The 14,326-nt window shown below is 42.0% G+C and overlaps 1 non-coding gene and 1 pseudogene across 1 annotated transcript; both read left to right on the top strand.

Annotated features, from left to right (window-relative positions):
• The first annotated feature begins 1,632 nt into the window (after positions 1–1,632).
• On the top strand, positions 1,633–1,931 carry LOC123456733 (annotated as a pseudogene).
• An 11,926-nt stretch (positions 1,932–13,857) lies between these two features.
• Positions 13,858–13,962, top strand: LOC123456852. Its single transcript, XR_006634727.1, has one exon. It is a non-coding gene; the product is annotated as a U6 spliceosomal RNA (small nuclear RNA).
• Positions 13,963–14,326: the final 364 nt, after the last annotated feature.

Raw genomic sequence — 14,326 nt, 5'->3', positions numbered from 1 at the left:
TACTACACATAGTGAATGATGTAGCTGTTGCCTATATTGTTTACAATTTTTACATTTTTTGTAAATTAAAATAGAACTCTCTCTCCATATATATATATACATACATATACATATACATATGCATATGCATATACATATACATACATACATACACATACATACATATACATACATACATATATATATATATATATATATACATATATATATATATTTTTTTTTTTGTTGTTGTTGTTGTTGTTGTTGAGTGTGGTGGCATACACCTTTAATCCCAGCACTCAGGAGGCCAAGATAGGAGGATCACCATGAGTTTAGGCCAGCCTGAGACCATACTGTGAATTCCAGGTCAGCCTGGGTTAAAGCAAGACCCTACCTCGAATAAAAATGTCTAAATTTGCTAGGCGTGGTGGCGCACGCGTTTAATCCCAGCACTCACTTGGGAGGCTGAGGTAGGAGGATCACTGTGAGTTTGAGATCATCCTGAGACTACTTAGTGAATTCCAGATCAACCTGGGCCAGCTCACAACTGGATTCTTTACCAGTTGAATGTTCAGAGGAGGCCACAACCCCAGCTGGCACCATGGGTGGCAAACTTATGCAACCAGGGGTCAGGATCTAAAATCACAGGAAGCATGAGATAAACAAATGTGTGTTGTAGCTTGACACAGAGGCTCCAGTGGCAAAGGTAAGAGGTTCTTGAGAACAATAACACATTGTGTTGCACAGGGAGGTCCCGTCTAAAAAAAAAAAAAAAAAAGAGGTATATGAGCCGGGCGTGGTGGCGCACACCTTTAATCCTAGCACTCTGGGAGACAGAGGTAGGAGGATTGCCGTGAGTTTGAGGCCACCCTGAGACTACATAGTGAATTCCAGGTCAGCCTGAGCTAGACTGACACTACCTCCAAAAATAAAAAAAAATAATTAATAAAGGTATATGGGCTGGAGAGATGGCTTAGCAGTTAAGGCACTTCCTTGAAAGCCAAAGGACCCAGGTATGATTCCCCAGGACCCACATAAGCCAGATGCAGATGCACAAGGTGACATGCATCTGGAGTTTGTTTGCAAACTCCAGTTGGAGGCCTTGGTACGCCTATTCTTTCTCTTTCTCTTTTTTGATCTCTATCTGCCTCTTTCAAATAAATAAATAAAAAAGTAAATAAATGAAAAAGTTCAAAAGATATATATATGTATATATATATATAATTTATTATTTGTAAGCAGAGAAAAAGAGAGAGAGAGACACTGTGGATACGCCAGTGCCTCTTGTAAATGAACTCTAGACATATACACCACTTTGTGCTTCTGGACTTCATGTGGGAACTGGGACCCTACTTGTCAGGCTTTACAAGAAAGCTCCTTTAACAACTGAAACATCTTTCCAGTCCCAATCTCATTGTTGTGAGACAAAACGCCACTTAAGGGAGAAAAGATTTCGATTCATTTTGGCTCACAATGTGAGGGATACAAGCCATCTTGGAAAGGAAGGTATGGTGACAGCAGTGTGACGCAGCAGGACACATTGCATCTGCAGTCAGGAAGCTATGTAGTGTTTACATAAATCCCCCTCATATGAAACCCTCTCTAAAAAGCAGTGGCTTGACCCGGGCTGCGGGGCGTCGGTGCGGCTCCACCATGTCGAAGGTGTCCTTTAAGATCACACTCACGTCGGACCCGCAGCTGCCCTACAAAGTCGCTCAGTGATTGCAGCTGCAAGCCCCATGACTCAGTGTCCCTGAAAGTACACCTTTTACAGCACTCTTAAAGTTTGCAGCAAAAGAATTTAAAGTTCCTGCAGCAACAAGTGCAATTATTACCAATGATGGAATAGGAATAAATCCTGCTCAGACTGCTGGAAATGTTTTTCTAAAGCACGGTTCAGAACTACGAATTATTCCTAGAGATCGTGTTGGAAGTCATTAATACATGCAACTTGGGGCACAGTTACCGACCAGAATAAACATTGATGTTTGTTGTTGCTGTAAAATTGAAATCAGGTATTTAAAATACTATGAAAATAACAAGAATCAAAGAAACAATGAGGGCTGGAGAGATGGCTTAGCGGTTAAGCGCTTGCCTGTGAAGCTAAGAACCCTGGTTCAAGGCTCGGTTCCCCAGGTCCCACGTTAGCCAGATGCACAAGGGGGCGCACGCGTCTGGAGTTCGTTTGCAGAGGCTGGAAGCCCTGGCGTGCCCATTCTCTCTCTCTCCCTCTATCTGTCTTTCTCTCTGTGTCTGTCACTCTCAAATAAATAAATTTAAAAAAAATTAAAAAAAATAAAAGAAACAATGAACGGTGGCTCTTCTGTCCCTTGTTGTTCATACTTTTCATATGAAGTGGGAAGCCTCATGGGTGGAGGGCACGACCTCCAGAGAAGGTGGTACTGTTGATGGTTGCTACCTCATCACAATTGAGAGTTCGCTTGTGGACAATCGATTATCTGACTTGGCTAATAATTCTTCGTCAGAACATTTTGAAAGTTAAAGTTCACTGTCACACTTGTATTTGAGTTAAAATATAAAAGGATTATGGGTCATGGATGACAATTGACTTGATATTATCTTACTTGCAAACTCGTAGTTTGATTACTCTGTAGTCTGATAACGTTAATAGACATTTCAGTAAAAAGCAGTGGCTCATACTTGAGAAAGCAAGAGAATATGGGAATGTATACCATACTGAATCATGACAGATATCTGAGTCAAGTCTGGCCTTTTCCTATACTAGATCCCTAGGTTAATTTTGTGCCTGCTCATGAAACTCACGTTCACAAATAGCCTGTGTATGCATACACACAAGCTCATACCAGCAAACCTTCCACATGGGACAAATCTCTGCCAATGAGAAACAAAAGCAGGGGCTGAGGCTATAACTCAGTAGTAGAATGCTTGCCTAGCATGTGCAAAGCCCTAAATACAATCCTTAGTACTAACAAAAAATTAAACCTTAAGGGGGTAGGGTTGTAGCTCAGTGGTCAGGTGCTTGCTTGCCCTTCATATAAACTTTTAGTACTTAAGTTAATAAGGTCTATAGTGGTATAATAAACAGTCGGTCATCATCTTCAGAACATTTACAGCTGGGTATGGTGGCTCAAATTTATAATCCCAGCAGTTGGGAGGCTGAGATAAGAGGATTGTCATGAGTTTAAGGCCAGCCTGCTTACAGAATAAGACCCTCTCTCAAAACAAACAAATAATGGATACAAAGATTATTAGTCTTAGGTTATCATCTAAATTTCATGTTTTCTTGCATTAATTAGCTATATGTGTTTTATATATATATATATGCACACACACAATTTTCACTCATTTTTGGAGAAGCACACTCCAACTATGGTACATTCAAAACTCATATTCTGTTAATCCCAGCACTTGGGAGGCAGAGGTAGGAGGATCACTGTGAGCTCAAGGCCACCTTGAGACTACATAGTGAATTCCAGGTCAGCCTGGGCTAGAGTGAGACCCTACCTCAAAAAAACAAAAAAAAAAAAAACAAAAAAAAACACCTCATATTCTGGGGCAAGAGAGATGGCTTAGCAAATAAGGTACTTGCCTGTGAAGCCTAGGACTCATGTTCCACTTTCTAGATCCCATGTAAGCCAGACACACAAAGTGGCACAAGGGTGAAAGGTCGCACATGCACACAAGGTGGCACATGCATCTGGAGTGTAATTGCAGTGGCTGGAGGCCCTGGCGTGTCAGTACTCTCTCTCTCATAAATTAAAAATAAACTCATATTCTTACATTATTTATATATGATTTGTATCAGCCTAGCTATACTAATAATTAATGCTTCACACACATACATATGCATACATATATATAATATACTTATATCTACATTTTATAAGAATTATATAACAACTAAAGAAAAAGGAATTTTTCCCCTTTTCATTATAATTTTTTGTTGAGGTTTCACTCTAGGCCACACTGACCTAGAATTCACTATGTAGTCTCAGGCTGGCCTCGAACTCATAGCAGTCCTCCTATCTCTGCCCCCAAGTGCTGGGACTGAAGGTGTGCACCACCATACCCGATTTCATTATAATTTTTTAAATGTTTTATTTATTTGTTTGAGAGAGAGAGAAAGAAGCAGGTAGAGAGAGAATAGGTGTACCAGGGCCTCTAGCCCCTGCAAATGAACTCCAAACATGTGCACTACCTTGTGCATCTGGTTTACGTGGGTACTAGGGAATGGAACCTGAGTCCTTAGGCTTTGCAGGCAAGTGCCTTAAATACTGAGCCATCTCTCCAATCCCTCAATATAGTTTTTTTTTTTTTTTTTTAAGGCAGAGTCTCATGTAGTTAAGGCTGGCCTCAGACTTGTGATCTTCCTGCCTTAGTCTCCTCAGTTCTTGCATTACATACACAAACTCCTATGCCTGGCTTCTATAAACTGGTTTTTGGATTAGATTTGAAGCAATGTGGCAAAATTGCTTTAGATTTTCTCCAATTAAAAAGCTATCTCAAGCCGGGCGTGGTGGCACACGCCTTTAATCCCAGCACTCGGGAGGCAGAGGTAGGAGGATTGCTGAGAGTTTGGGGCCACCCTGAGACTACATAGTGAATTCCAGGTCAGCCTGAGCTAGAGTGAGACCCTACCTTAGAAAACAAAACAAAACAAAACAAAACAAAACAAAACAAAACAAAAAGCTGTCTCAGCCGGGCGTGGTGGCACACGCCTTTAATCCCAGCACTCGGGAGGCAGAGGTAGAAGGATTGCCGTGAGTTCGAGACTACCCTGAGACGCCATAGTGAATTCCAGGTCAGCCTGAGATAGAGTGAGACCCTACCTCAAAAAACAACAACAAATAAAAGTTGACAATAAGAAATTTTTACTAGCTGGGCATGGTAGTGCACGCCTTTAATCCCAGCACTCGGGAGACAGAGATAGGAGGATCGCCGTGAGTTCAAGGCCACCCTGAGACTCCATAGTGAATTCCAGGTCAGCCTGGGCTAGAGTGAGACCTTACCTCGGAAAAAAAAAAAAAAAAGCTATCTCAGCACTTGAGAGGCAGAGGTAGGAGGATCGCTGAGAGTTCTAAGCCACCCTGAAACTATATAGTGAGTTCCAGGTCAGCTTGGACTAGCATGAGCCCCTACCTTGAAAAAACAAACAAACAAAAGGTTATTTTAACTTGGGAGGCAGAGGTAGGAGGATCGCCATGAGTTCAAGGCCACCCTGAGACAACATAGTGAATTCCAGGTCAGCCTGAGCTTGAGTGAGACCCTACCTCAAAAAAAAAAAAAAAAAAAAAAGAGCTATTTTAGCCAGGCATGGTGGTGCACACCTTTAATCCCAGCGCTTGGGAGGCAGAGGTTGGAGGATTGCTGTGAGTTCAAGGCCACCCTGAGACCTTGAAAACAAAACAAAACAAAACAAAAAAAGGCTACCACAGGTCTGGGAAGATAGCAGTTTCCAAGCTACCCATGTAAGCCAGACATGAAAAGTGGCACAAGCATCTATCTGCAAAGGCAAGAAGGCCTAAGGCACACATATAAACAAACAAATAAATATTTTAAAATGCTACCTATTCTTGTTATATGATTTAGATATACCCCCTATGGATGCATTTCAGGACTGTAAATCAGCATACAACAGTGATACCAGCATATCCATATTTATTTGTGGCACTATTCACAATAAATCAAGTTACAGAATCAGCATCAACACTCATCAGTGGATGAATGGATGAAGAAAATGTGCTGGGTCAAAGGACACAGGTTCAATTCCCCAGGACCCACGTAAGCCAGATGCACAAGGGGCACGTGCATCTGTAGTTTGCTTGCAGTGGCTGGAGGCCCTGGCACACCCATTCTCTCTGTCTGTCTCTCTTCTCTCTCTCTCTCTCCCTCTGCTTACAAATAAATAAATAAATAAATAATTTTTTAAAAAGTCATGAATGAGCCAGGCATGGTGTCTCATGCCTGGGAGGATGAGGCAAGAGGATTAGGAGTTTGAGGCCAGTCTGGGCCCCATAGCCAGACCCTGACTCAATCAGTCAGTCAGGAATGATCTAGGTGCATTGTTCAGGTGCCTGGGAAAAGAGGCTCAAATTACATTTTTTAAAGTTTGGCCAGGCATGGTGGTGCACACCTTTAATCCCAGAACTTCGGAGACAGGGATAGGAGTATCACTGTGAGTTTGAGGCCACCCTGAGAAAAAAACAAAACAAGCAAGCAAACAAAATAAAACCATGTTTGGGGCTGGAGAGATGTCTTAGCAGTTAAGGCTCTTGCCTGTGAAGCTTAAGGACCCAGGTTCGATTCTCCAAGTCCCACATAAGCCAGCTGCACATGGCAGTGCATGCATCTGGTGTTCATTTGCAGTGGCTAGAGGCCCTGGTGCACCCATTCTCTCTCCCCCCCTCTCTGTCTCTAATAAATAAATAAATAAAATAAAAATAAATCTTTTAAAAAATCAAGCAGGAAAAAAATGTGCTGGGATTATAGTTTAGCTCAGCAGTAACTTGTTGATGTAGTATGTAGGAGGCTTCTGGGTTTAATCCCTGGTACTCCATTGTATTCAACCATAAAAGAATGAAATGATAACATTTTCAGGAAAATAGATGGAACTGGAGATTATCACATTAAGCCAAATAAACCAGATACAAAAACACAAATATAGGGGCTGGAAAGATGGCTCAATACTTAAGTGCACTTCCTGTACAAGTATGAGGCTGAGACTGCCTAAATTCATGTCTCCAGATCCCACGTATAACAGCTGGATGTATAGCATGGGCTTGTAACCTAATCCAGCAGGGTAGCAGAGTCCCAAGAATTTTCAGAGCCCCACCTGATCCAAAAACAGTGAAAAAAAGACTGGCTCAAAAACAAAAACAAAAAACACCATCTGCAGAATCTATAGATTTGTTTTTCTTTTTAATTCAAGAATGTAGAAGAGAGACGATTTAGGAGGCAGAAGGTGACTAGTGGAAGTGGGCAGGGAAAGCAAGAGAAATAAAAGGGAACCTGGTGTGGTGGTGCACGCCTTTAGTTCCAGCACTGGGGAGGCAGAGGTAAAAGGATTGTCATGAGTTCAAGGCCACCCTGAGACTATATAGTGAATTTCAGGTCAGCCTGGACTAGAGTAAGACCCTACCTCAAAAAAATACCAAAAATGATGTGGATACTAGCTACATATGACTGGGCTTCTGCGTGAGAAAGAAAATACTTAGTAACAGAGGCCAGTAAGTTAAAAAGGAGACATAAAGGGAGAGAAAGGAAGGGAGGAGGATACTTAATAGGTTGATATTGTATATATGTAAGTACAATGATTGTGATGGAGAGGTAATATGATAGAGAATGGAATTTCAAAGGGGAAAGTGTGGGGGGGAGGGAATTAACAGGGGATTTTTTTTTAAGTCATGGAAAATGCTAATAAAAAAATAAATAAATAAAAAGAGACCAAAAATGGGGCAAATATGATCAAAATAAATTATATATGTATAAAAATGTCACAATGAGCTGTGCATGGTGGTGCATGCCTTTAATCCCAGCACTTGGGAGGCAGAGGTAGGAGGATCTCCGTGAGTTCGAGGCCACCCTGAGACTACATAGTGAATTCCAGGATAGCCTGGGCTAGAGTGAGACCCTACCTCAAAAAAAAAAAAAAGTATAGTTAAACTGGGAACTGGGTGTGGTGGCACACACCTTTAATCCCAGCACTCGGGAGGCAGAGGTAGGAGGATCGCCATGAGTTCGAGGCCACCCTGAGACTCCATAGTGAATTCCAGGTCAGCCTGGGCTACAGTGAGACCCTACCTATTGAAAACAAAAACAAAAACAAAAAAAAGTCATAATGAAGTCCATTATTTTGTAAAATGAATATATATTAATGAAATAAAATTTAAAAACAGCTGGGCATGCTGGCACACACCTTTAATCCCAACACTGAGGAGGCAGAGGTAGGAGGAATGCTGTGAGTTCAAAAACAGCGCACCAATTCCTGGCTAGAAAAAGAAACATTTGTTGAAGCCTAAGGAAAAATACTTTTATTAATTTCTTAACCATATTATTATTTTTTATTGTTTTTTTTTGAGGTAGGGTCTCACTCTGGTCCAGGCAGACCTGGAATTCACTATGGAGTCTCAGGGTGGCCTCGAACTCACGGCGATCCTCCTACCTCTGCCTCCCGAGTGCTGGGATTAAAGGAGTGCGCCACCACACCCGGCTAAATATATTATTTCTTAAATTTCCACACTAATAAAATCATGTAATCCATGTGTGATATCCTGACAACATGAAAAAAATATTTTTTAATGGTTTTTCAAGGTAGGGTCTTGCTCTAGCACAGGCTGACATAGAATTCACTATGTAGTCTCAGGGTGGCCTTGAACTCATGGCGATTCTCCTGCCTTTGCCTCCCGAGTGCTGGGTGGGCATGTGCGACCACACCTGGCTCTAGAAAATGTTTTTATTTTATTTTATTTTATTTTTATTTTAGTTTTCAAGGTAGGGTCTCACTGTAGCTTGGGCTAACCTGGATTTCACTATGGAGTCTCAGGCTGGCCTTGAACTCACCGTGATCCTCCAACCTCTGCCTCCCGAGAGCTGGGATTAAAGGTGTGTGCCACCTCGCCCGGCTTTAGAAAATGTTTTTGAGGAGACTTTTCTGTTAAAATTAATCACTGGGGCTGGAGAGACGTCTTAGCGGTTAAGCGCTTGCCTGTGAAGCCTAAGGACCCTGGTTTGAGGCTCCATTCCCAAGGACTGATTTTAGCCAGATGCACAAGGGGGCGCACGCGGCTGGAGTTCGTTTGCAGTGGCTGGAGGCCCTGGTGCTCCCATTCTCTCTCTCTCTGTCGCGCTCAAATAAATAAATAAAATTCACCAAAAAAATTAATCAATGGAGAGAGTTCCAATTAAGAAGGCAGGACTAGAGCCATGCCAAAGAAACCTGGGGGAGGGGGGTGAAGAGGCAAGATGACGCACAATACACTCTTCTCCCGAAAAGCAAATGTGTGTAAGGAATTATTAACGCAGGTGAGACCCCAGCCGCAAAACAGGAGGGAACTGGAGCGCAATTGGCCCGCAGCTGCTGGAAAGGGCTTCTAGTTGCTGGGCCGTGGGGGAGCCAGCATGAGCAAAACTATAGGGAAACGATTCTCCACTCATACTGATTCAGGATTTGGGGGCTTAGGAGCCCCCCAGGCCTGTGAACCTCAACTTTTAGGTTCTTATCCATTTAAGCAACGAATTGAGAAAATGGACTCTGAGAAGGGTAAATTATGAATTATGAAATTTATTTTAGGGACTTGAGGCCCGTTCCATGGGAGGAAATTCATACCTGGTATTGAAAACATAATCAAGCCGGGCGTGGTGGCGCATGCCTTTAATCCCAGCACTCGGGAGGCAGAGGTAGGAGAATCACCGAGAGTTCAAGGCCACCCTGAGACTCCATGGCGAATTCCAGGTCAGCCTGAGCCAGAGTGAGACCCTACCTCGAAAAAGAAAAAAAAAAAAAAAAGAAACATAATCAAAAGCCTATGGCTGGGAAGGTCATGAGCCCTAGGGGAGAAACTACTACTGTTGTCTGGCTAAACTGATGTATTATACCCACCAAAGTGCCTTCTAAATCTTTATATTTATACCCATATATTAATGCTGCTCTCCCTTTTGGTTAGAGAAGCTCCTCTTTTCAGATAGCAGTCACCACTAGGGTGACTCAAAACTTACCAAAGTGTTGAGAAGAAATGATAGTAGAGTGTTCAGCACTAAATGAAACATTTCTATCACACCCTCCAAGGCTCAGGGACCATTGAAAAAGAGGTGTTGGAAAGAATGTAAGAGCTAAATGAAGGTAAGGAGTGCTTACAATGCTGCCATCCAGGCATAAAGTGGCCTTGATATTCATAACTTCACAGTAGCAGACACTACCCACACAAGACCCACATAACAGAAGGGGAAATGGAATCAAAATAGAAGAGACAGCTGGAAAGATGTCTTAGTAGATAAGGCAATTGCCTGCAAAGCCAAAGGACCCAGGTTTAATTTCCCAGTACCCATGTGAAGCCATATACACAAGGTGGTGCATGCATCTGGAGGTTGTTTGCAGTGGCTAGAGGCACTGGCATGCCCATTTTCTCTATTTCTATGCTTCTTTCTCTCTAAATAAATAAATAAATAAATAAATAAATAAATAAATAAAATATTTTAAAAAGAGACTAGTTGGAAAGAAGGGATTCAGAGCTGCAGGGATGGCTTAGTGGTTGAAGCATTTGCCTACAAAGCCAAAGGACCCAGGTTCGATTCCCCAGGACACATGTTAGTGTGTCTGGAGTTGGTTTGCAGTGGCTGGAGGCCCTGGCACACCCATTCTCTCTCTCCCTGTTTCTGTCTCTCAAGTTTTTTTTAAAAAGTCACTCTTGTCAGGCGTGGGGGCGCACACCTTTAATCCCAGCACTCGGGAGGCAGAGGTAGGAGGATTGCTGTGAGTTCAAGGCCACCCTGAGACTACATAGTGAATTCCAGGTCAGCTTGGGCTAGTGTAAAACCCTACCTTGAAAAATGAAAAATTAAAAAGTCACTCTTCTCAGAGACTAGTTGGAAAGAAGGGATTCAGTGGAGGGGAGATTTAGGAGGGGGAAAGGGAAGGTGGTAGGAGCGTGTTATCATCATATTATATTGTTTATATTTATGGAACTTGTCAATAAAAATGTTTATCAGGGTATGATAGTGCACGCCTTTAGTTCCAGCACTTGGAAGGCAGAGGTAGGAGGATCACAGTGAGTTCATCCTGAAACTACATACTGAATTCCAGATCAGCCTGGGCTAGAGTGAGATCCTACCTCAAAAACAAAACAAAAAAAATGTTTTAAAAAAAAGTCACTTTCGGGCTGGAGAGATGGCTTAGTGGTTAAGTGCTTGCCTGTGAAGCCTAAGGACCCCGGTTCGAGGCTCGGTTCCCCAGGTCCCACGTTAGCCAGATGCACAAGGGGGCGCACGCGTCTGGAGTTCGTTTGCAGAGGCTGGAAGCCCTGGCGCGCCCATTCTTTCTCTCTCCCTCTATCTGTCTTTCTCTCTGTGTCTGTCGCTCTCAAATAAATAAATTTAAAAAAATTTTTAAAAAGTCACTTTCCTTTGTATGTGGAAAATTGCCCTTCCACACATATCAACAAGATGCTAATGGATTTCTACCATTTTTTGTTGTTATTTTTGTTTTTCGAGGTAGGGTCTCACTTTGGCCCAAGCTGACCTGGAATTCACTAGGTAGTCTTAGGGTGGTCTCAAACTCATGGCGATCCTCCTACCTCTGCCTCCTGAATGCTGGGATGAAAGGTGTGTGCCACTATGCCCAGCTTCAATTTGTTTTATTTTAATATTAGTGTGTGTGTGTGTGTGTGTGTGTGTGTGTGTGTGCACGCACAAATGTGCTACCAAAAAAATTAAGTCCCTATTCTACCACTGAGCCACACTCATAGCCCCTACAATTTATTTTAACATTGTGGGTTTGGTTTTGAAATCACCTGAAAATCCTGACCATTCATTAGCAGTTGAAAAAATTTTGTAATAAAAATAGACAATTTTGTTTATCTTCTACTTCCTTGGGGCTTAACGGGTGCTGTTTCTACATTTGAAATTATTCAGAACCTTCCATTGCTTGTTCAAACCAATAATTAGGAATTGAAGTTATATACCATAATTTATCCATAGTATGCCTTGCAGGTACTTCTTTGATGAAGGTTTATAATTGCTTTATTATTATTATTATTATTAATTTTTTGAGGTAGGGTCTCACTCTCTAGCCCAGGGTGACCTGGAATTCACTCTGCAGTCTCAGGGTGGCCTCGAACTCATGGACATCCACCTACCTTTGCCTCTGGAGTGCTGGGATTGAAACCAGGGTCGGATGAATTTAGGCACGTTCAGAATGGTATGGCTGTAGACTTAAACAGTGTTGGAGATTGAACCCAAGACCTTGTTGAGTGCACTGTACCTGTGAGTCACATCCACAGCCCTTCATACCTGCTTTAAAATCCTTTTCTTGGGCTGGAGGGATGGCTTAGGGGTTAAGGCATTTGCCTGCAAAGTCAAAGGACCCAGGTTTGATTCCCCAGGACCCATGTTAGCCAGATACACAAGGGGGCACACGCATCTGGAGTTCGTTTGCAGTGGCTGGAGGCCCTGGTGTGCCCATTCTGTCATTCTCTCTCCCTCTTTCTCTGTCAAAATAAAGAAATAAATAAAAATAAAATATTTTAAAATCCTTTTCTTTCTTTTTTAAAAATATTTTTATTTATTTATTTGAGAGCAACAAAGAGAGAAAGAGGCAGATAGAGAGAGAGAATGCGCCAGGACCTCCAGCCACTGCAAACAAACTCCAGATGCGTTTGCCTCTTGTGCATCTGGCTAATGTGGGTCCTAGGGAATTGAACCTGGGTCCTTTAGCTTTGCAGGCAAATGCCTTAACTGCTAAGCCATCTCTCCAGCCTGCAGATGAACTTCTTCTGTGTACTCATGTGGTCTTAACCTATCAGGACCCTATCATTGTGAACTCACTTGGTTTTTGTGGGTGCTTGGGATGAACCCAAAATCATTACCTGCTTAAAGATCCTATTTCCAAGTACTGTCACATTTCTGATTAGAGATTCAATTCAACATATGAACTGGGTGAGCATGATGCCAATCCATGACACCATCTTTGCAAAAGATCTACTCCAAATGAATTTATATTTTTTAAATATTTTATTTACTTATTTATTTATTTGACACAGAGATAGAGATAAAGAGAGAGAGAGAGAGAATGGGTGCACCAGGGCCTCCAGCCACTGCAAATGAACTCCAGATGCATGTGCCCCTTGTGCATCTGGTGGGTCCTGGGGAATCGAACCTGGGTCCTTAGGCTTCACAGGCATATGCTTTAAACCGCTAAGCCATCTCTCCAGCCCCCAAATGAATTTATTTGTAAACTAATTACAAAGTGTTTTTCTCCAATTACTTTGTTCTCATATCAGTACATGATTTTTTTTTCTTCTGGAGAAATAAACATTTGGGATGAGGAAAAGGACTCAGAATCTCATTAGGCTTCTCAGGTCATGAAATGGAGTGTAGTCCAATGTCTATTTTTGCTTTTCATGAAATCCAAACTCCTGGGCTGTGAAGATGGTTCAGTGGTTAAAGGCACTTGCTTGAAATCCAAACTGTTAACTGACATCAAAGGAGATATTCAGAGTTATGGAAGGAGGGGCAAGAATCTTTGGTATTGGGCCTCACTCATATCAAATACATTACTATATTTTTTGTAATTTCAGTTTTACATTAGGACATCATTTATCTTTGATAACACTATTACTAGTTAACCAAAAATATTTTATTTATTTTTACTTTTCTTTTAATATTTATTTATTTGACAGAAAGAGGGAGAGTGAGAGAGAGACAATGGGTGTACGAGGGCCTCCAGCCACTGCAAACGAATTCTAGATGTGTGCATCCCCTTGTGCATCTGGCTAACGTGGGTCCTGGGGAATTGAACTCGGGTCCTTTGGCTTTGCAGACAAACGCCTTAACCACTAAGCCATCCCTCCAGCCTTTTTTTTTTTTTTTTTTTTTGAGAAAGGGTCTTAATCTAACCCAGGCTGACCTGGAATTCACTATGTAGTCTCAAGTTGCCCTCAAACTCACAGCAATATTCCTACCTCGGCCTCCAGAGTGCTAGGATTAAAGGTGTAGGCTACCATGCCTGGTTCCAAGATAGTTTTAAGTGATAAATATTTTTATACATTGCAAACATATTTTTCAACCAGGCATGGCAGCACAGGCCTATAATCCTAGCTACACAGTACAGTGAGGCAGAAGGATCTCAAGTTCAAGATCTTTCTGGGTTACAGACTGAGATCAAGGCCAATTAAAAAAAAATTAGTGCTCACTTCAGCAGCACATATACTGAAAATTGGAATGATACAGAGATTAGCATGGCCCCTGCGCAAGGATAACATGCAAATTCATGAAGCATTCTATATTTTTCAAAAGTTATGTTGGTTAAAGGTGACCACAGGTTAGGCATCTTTGCAAAGAGACACATCCAGACTTGTGAAGAGCTGTGTTTTGACTATGAATACAGCCAGGCTGATGCCCTGAAGTATATAGGTATCAAAAGAGAAATGGAAATCCTGGGCTGGAAAGATGGCTCTGGCTCAAGCTGACCTGGATTTCACTATGTAGTCTCAGGGTGGCCTCTAACTCACAGTGATCCTCTTACCTCTGCCTCCCTGGTGCTGGGATTAAAGGCGGGTGCCACCATGCCTGGCTCAACAAAATATTTTTTTAACAATCTACTATTTATTTATTTTTTTATTAGAGACAGAGGGAAGGAGAGAGAGAAAGAGAG

Source organism: Jaculus jaculus, chromosome X, assembly GCF_020740685.1.
Source record: "Jaculus jaculus isolate mJacJac1 chromosome X, mJacJac1.mat.Y.cur, whole genome shotgun sequence".
NCBI lineage: Eukaryota > Metazoa > Chordata > Mammalia > Rodentia > Dipodidae > Jaculus > Jaculus jaculus.
Note: the sequence above shows the minus strand (reverse complement) of the source record. Positions and strands in the feature narration are given on the sequence as shown.